We start from the raw sequence: 7,500 nt of genomic DNA, 5'->3' as shown, positions 1-7,500 counted from the left end.
TCAGAACCTCCGACACAGTGGCAGCCAGCAACAGGGACACTCGTCACGATGCTGTGCAACAAAACGGGAAAGAAAAAGAAGAAAAAAAGAAGCTGGAAAGGAAAAGGCAGAGAGTGGGTGTGGGAGGCGAAACGAAGCAACTTCACTCATGTTGGTGATCAAGAGCTAGGAAGGGGGGAGGGGGGGCGGGGCGACGTGCCAGGCAGAACGACGACATCACTTGATCCGGGATAGGCCAAAAAGCTGAACGATCAAAAAATGACAGTCCCAGATCCAGTGCCATCTAAACGAAATAGACTTTGACATGTTTTTTTTTTTAATTGATTAATTATGCAATTTATTTATTTATTTTATTTTTGTTAATTGGTTATCTATATAATCAATTAATTAATGTTATTGTTTGTTTATCGATTAATATATATATATATATATATATATATATATATATATATATATATATATATATATATATATATTATTGATTTACTTATTCATTTATATTTTTATTTATTTATTTACTTATCTATATCATTTATTCATTTACTTGTTTATTCATTTATTTGTTTATTCATTTATTCATTTATTCATTTATTTATTAATTTATTTACTCATTTATTAATTCATTTATTTAACTATTCACATATTTGTTTGATTAAATTTTTCTTCTCTGTTTGATTATTTATTCTTCTATCTATCATATTGTTTAATCATTCATTTATTTTGCTAAAGTCTTTATTCTTCGTTCTTAGTGGAGCTCCACTATGGAATAAATCCCACTCATCAACATTGAAAAATGAGGCGTAAGCAACCGAAAGCTCTCTGAATACCCAGATCTGCTGAGGAGGAACGAGCTTTGCTGCAACACGACTGTTTGTGTGTACGGAAGCACCTTTTTGTAAGAAGGCATATGGCCACACCCACAAACCCATTCACTCTACCTTCCCATCCCAGTACCTCAGAGATGAAGGTTTTCCCTCCCTCCTGACTACAAAAGCTCGAGGCAAATCGTATGTAAAGAGTGTTTCAGAGCTGAAGAATGGCAAAAGTAGAAATGAAATGTGTAGGCGTAAGCGTAGTCAATGGGCAGGGATGAGACTGTTGAAATATACTTGTGGAAATAAGGTATGTCTCTTTCACAACCAGTCTTGTTTTGGATGAACATAGATGAACAAATGCTCAGCATTTATCAGAATAAATGCTTAGCATTTACCAGAATAAATCTGTAAATATGTCTATGTAAGTAAAGGTTTAATAGATATAACTCCTTTAGCAAGGGTTCTTACTCTAAGTCAAATGAAATCACCTGGAGTAAGACAAACAAATTTTATTTAAATCCCAGTGTGTTAAATTGGCTAAGAATATGTAGAAGTAGTAGTAGTAGTAGTAGTAGTAGTAGTAGTAGTAGTAGTAGTAGTAGTAGTAGTAGTAGTAGTAGTAGTAGTAGTAGTAGTAGTAGTAGTAGTAGTAGTTGTAGTAGTAGTTGTAGTAGTAGTAGTGGTAGTAATAGTGGTAGTAGTAGTTGCACTAGTAGTAGTAGTAGTTGCACTAGTAATAGTAGTAGTAGTTGCACTAGCAGTAGTACTAGTAGTGGTACTAGTAGTAAAAGTAGTAGTAATAGCAGTAGTGACAATTGAAATAGTTGAAGTAGTATTACTAGTAGTAGTATTAGCATTAGTACTCGTAGAGCTAAGTACCAATGAAATAATTCATTCGGTGTTTGAATGGTCGTTTTATTTGCAATGCGTTGAATTACTGCATTGCTAAGGCAGCACACAAATTACTCGTACTGTGCTCAGACATTGTGAGAAACTGAGGAAGATGGAGAAAGAAGTCATAGGTGACGGCCATCTGAGGTCGAAATAGGTCAGGAATAAACTCAGACTAAGACATGTTTCTTCTTTACCCATTTTCCTCATATGTCTTCTACTATGTACTCAATCTGCTGAAGAGGATCACAGTTAGTGATCGAAATATACAGAACTTTCGACGTTAGTGTCTTCTTTTCCGATGGTGGGATAAAAGTTTAGTGTACATATATATATATATATATATATATATATATATATATATACATATATACATATACATATATATATATATATACATATATATATACTGTATATGCGTAAGTAACCGCTAAGAAAAGTAAACTAACAAAGCAGAGCACTTTCGTATAATTACATCTTCAGTGCAGATACAAAGAAGGAATTATAAAATGAAGAAACAAGGTACAGAATATATGACTGAGTGAGACATGGTAAAGAGGGCATTCGGAGAGGTAGTGGAAGAAATACACGTGACGTTTGAACCGTCATGGCTAACCAACAAGTATGGGAAAACTGCTCATAGCTTATATTACAATTTGAATAATTTTGAAATTTCATGAGAAATATAACTATCTAATTTGTACAAACCTTGATGGAGATTAACATTTATTCTCTTACTAGATTTGATCAAACTGCATTCAATTAAATTTCTTTTACATAAGAGAAAGAAATTTAATTGAATGTCAGTTTGATCAAATCTAGTAAGGGAATAAATGTTAATCTCCATCAAGGTTTGTACAAATTAGATAGTTATATTTCTCATAAAATTTCAAAATTATTTAAATTGTAGTATAAATTATGAACAGTTGTCCCATATTTGTTGGTTACCAGGACGGTTCAAACATAACGTGTATTTATTCCACTACCTCTCCGAATCCCCTCTTCACCATGTATCACTCAGTCATATATTCTGTACCTTGTTTCATCATTTTATAATTCCTTCTTTATATCTGCACTGAAGATGTAATTATACGAAAGCGCTCTGCTTCGTTAGTTTACTTTTCCTAGTGGTTACTTACGCATTTGTGAACACACGCTCCTAGTGTTTTTATTGCATATATATATATATATATATATGTGTGTGTGTGTGTGTGTGTGTGTGTGTGTGTGTGTGTATGTATATATATATGTATATATGTATGCACATGCACCAAAGACCCTTTCCTTCTCATTAGGGGGGTAGCCGATTGAAAGCTCACACTCGCGCCATGTACAAAAGCCATGTAAATACCCTCTTATCCCAACATCAGAATATCTGCATTTCACCTGCGTTGTTTTATTCATCGCCTTGGCATTGTCCTTTTATCCGCCCGTAACACAATTCCTATTTGTCTCTGTCTGCATTACGTATGAAACAAAAGTTTCCTTATTCTTTCTCCCTCTCCGCGTCAGCTTTCAAAGACCCGGTCGTCAATCAGATGCGTAGATTATTTTCCAGATTATTGTGTCGCAGCTCAGGGCTGTGCCAGGTAATCTAATATTTTTCTTGTATCATTGTAGTTTTACAGCGTTTGATGATATCACACAATTCCTCTCCTCACTTCTGTTTCTTTTTCGATGCAGTCTTCTTCCTTTAATTCTGTCATGCATTTGTCTCTATTGACGCAGAACCGTGAAGGACAATCAAGCAAATGGCGACAAATTCAATAAATGTATTGAATTATAAATCAGAAATAACACTACCCACTGAGGTATAGTTCATATCACGGCTTGGCTATATCAATCGCGATTCAAGACCCCGTTTGTTTGCACCAGTGAATCTAGAAGATGTTGACAATGGGGAATTTCAGTTACTGAATAGCGCCTGACAAAAACACGTCTAGGCATCTAAACTTACACTTTCTGGATAGACATAGAGTTCAGGGTGATCTAAAAGAGGTATTCACATGCGTCAAGGGTTTTAACAAGGGTGATGCAGACAAGGTCATCATATTAAGAAAGCATAGCAGGACTCGCAATATGGATTTAAGTTGAACGAATTTAGATATAAGAAGGGAGCAGGCAAAGAGTGGTTTACCAACAGTGGTTTAGATATAAAAAGGGAACAGGCAAAGAGTGGTCTACCAACTGTGGTTAACGAAGTGGTTAAGGGATGGTTAGATAACTTATGGCTGAGGATAACAGATGGTAAGGGGCATAGAACTGCTTAGTGTAGGCCTTATGGTCTCTTTCAGTCTCCTCCATTTTTATAGTCTTATGTTTATTGCTAGAGGTAAATGAACGACATTTATTTGATATGATCATGTAATATGAAGGACTTGCACGAGTATACATCTTTAATTTTTGAGAGGTGAATTAGGTTGTGGTTCTGTGGGACTAAGATAGTAAAGAATCTTTACAATGGCTGTCTGCAGACCCGCTCAATGAATGACAATATATATATATATATATATATATATATATATATATAATATATATATATATAGGTATATATATATATATATATATATATATAAGTTTGTTCTAGTCCATTTCATTTTCCTTTCATACATCCTTCAGATATCACACTGAAGTGATCTAAGGAACTTCATTAAGCTTGCAAAAGGAGAAGAGGAAGCTACGGTTAAAAAATATCCTTTCCTCTTCCTACAGCTACGACCTCTATGTTACAGACGTATGTTGTTGCACCCTAATGGGCCCACACAAAGGCTGATGAAATGAGAAGGTAGCAACCACAGAGTAAATAACCTAACGGCAATCAAGATTACAGATAATAACCACCCGGCTTGGAAAGGGTTAACTGTCCCACACTTTGATATTTCAAGATATGATTTATCGTCTTCATTTGTTTTGTTTATATTTTTACATTTGTTCGCATGATGCACGTTCCCTTTTCATGCTAACTTTCATTTATTTTTGTTTGTTACCCATGATATATGAGAGTAAACCTACACCTACAAATGAAACAAATCGGTTGCTATTTGCTTGCTCATATTTTCTCTTGCGTCTAAATCTGCACAGCCCAGTTCATGTGAATTCATTGTCAAGGTTAGGAAAACTACGTTCCTGAAACTATACATATATCTTCACGGCAATATTTAATATTGGTTTTATTCTCATTAACTCCAAACAAATTCAACAAACTATATTAATCAATCTCCTACGATGACAATTATCAAATATTTCACCCGCCAGCCACACCGTGGGAATTTAACAAACAAGACAGGATGAACGATAATTGTACGTCTGATAGTGTCTGTGGCAAGTGATTATGACTGACGTCTTTCTATTGAAACTATTAAACGTTACTGATGACGGGTTATTGTGAGGTGTTAATCGGTTTCTAGGTTTGCCGGCCAGAAGAAATATCAGTTTTTGTGGAGAACTGTTTAGAAAAATCAACAATATTTCTGATCAGTTTTAAACACACACGCACAGGAACACACACACACACACACACACACACACACACACACACACACACACACACACACACACACACACACACACACACACACACACACAGACACACAGACACACACACACACACACAGACAGACACACAGACACACACACACACACACACACACACACACACACACACACACACACACACACACACACACACACACACACACACACACACAAATATATATATGTATATACATATATATATATATATATATATATATATATATATATATATATATATATATATACAGTATATACTGTATATGCATAAGAAGAATGGAACATAGGAAATGGCGTGAGGGGCTTGTTTTAGAGCTTATACTCTGAAATGCTGATTATCTCGTATTGAAGATGGATTACTTTGGCAGAGATTCAAGTAGTGTTGGGTAGGTGCGCAAGAACTTGCGCAGTTACGCACTAGTGCGATAAACTGAAAATCGTTTAAGCATTGCGCAATGGATGTGACCTTGTGCACTGTTGCCCTTGGAAAGGCAGGTGCTTACGATCTGTCCGCATGGCCGAACAAGAGATGGAAGGAGCGATCGTCAGGCTTAAGACTATGGATTGCTCAGGAAAGGATTTTCTATATACCAATACACCTATATATCTATTCATAAACAAAAACATTTTTTTCCTCGTATATGGGAGGGGGTCAGCCAAACCACACACCCATTCCACTTTCGTCCATCACACATATTTTCCATTCTCTCTTAGCTCCTTGTGGACGAAGGGTCATTCCTGCCCCCCCTAGGCAATGCAGCAGGACATAGTGTATCCACAGCAGAGTCCCACAGTTTTATTTACATGACAAGTTGCCTTTTAACTGGCTGAGTCAATATCGTCAATATATAATATCCTTTGTTGCGCGTTATGCTGTCCATATTTTAAGAAGCGCTTGTGAACTCCTGGTGACAATACGTACCTACATACGATCAATATTGGAGTTTCATATAAATGAAAAATATCAACGGGTGCGTACTGTGTTTTATAAAGCTCACATTCATATTGTCAATTGTGTGAGGATTTGTTTTGGCCGTGCAGTACTTCAATACATGACAGCGAATATCAACAACTATTTGCTCCAAGCTTTGACGTGCTGTCATACGTATCAGATTTAGAAAGTATTATGGAAGGCTTTAGGAGAATACTATTTTTTTTAAACTATACATACAGTTTGTTATAGCTTCCCTCTTAGAAAAACGACCAATATTCACACAGTATATATGTATATATACACACGCACATATATATACATACACACACACACACACACACACATATATATATATATATATATTATATATACATATATTATATATATATTTATATATATATCATATGTATTATACACACACACACACACACACATATATATATATATATATATATATATATATATATATATATATATATATATATATATATATATATATATATATACAAAATCTTCTTGAAGATAGCTTTTTTCCCCATCTTTCGAAGCTGTATCAGCTTAAGGGCCTTGCACGTCTTGTTTATACAAATATGGCAACACTTTTGGAAAACAGTAACTCTGAGTCTGTTCCAACTTCCCGTCGGCGTGAGCTTCCGTCCATGAAAGCTCAAATGTTTTCCTCGTATGAAACATGAAACTTTAGATGTGCTTCAGTTTACCAATAACTCTACAATGATTTCCAACATGAAAATGTATCAATCTTGCATCGGTGCCAGATTTCAGGAGGCATTATATTTCATCGCTAAAAACGAGTGGTCAAAATCAAAGGATAAAACAAAAAAAGTTCAATATATTTTCCATATATGTATATGTATGTATATAGGTATGTGTAAAGCCTCACTAGTGTTTCTTGATGTGAAATTCAATACGCAGCCCTTTCTCCACTACAAATATCTGTGAAGGCTGTGATGTTCCTCTGGCCCTCCTCTTAAAGACCTTGGCTCAAGAATAATGCTGCTTTTTTAATCTTAGTAGTCGATGTTGAAGACCATACGCCAGAAGACGCAAATTACCTGCGGCCGAAGCCCTCACCTTTGCCCTATGCGCCTTGGGGACTGTTGGGACAAGTAACAGTCACTGCTAGGAATCAGAGAGGAGTGCGAGATTCGAACCCACAACTAAGCGAACGCGAGACCAGCATGCTTACGATTACGCCACCAGTCTATGGAGGTAAAGAACGTGGAGGAACATCCCAGTTGCTAAAGAAACACTCGGGAGCAAGAGCTAACTGCTAAGAATTGCAAGAAGGCAAAGTTTAACTGAGTGGTT

Source organism: Oratosquilla oratoria, chromosome 6 (genome assembly GCF_046742065.1).
Source record: "Oratosquilla oratoria isolate Oo_2021 chromosome 6, ASM4674206v1, whole genome shotgun sequence".
NCBI lineage: Eukaryota > Metazoa > Arthropoda > Malacostraca > Stomatopoda > Squillidae > Oratosquilla > Oratosquilla oratoria.
Note: the sequence above shows the minus strand (reverse complement) of the source record.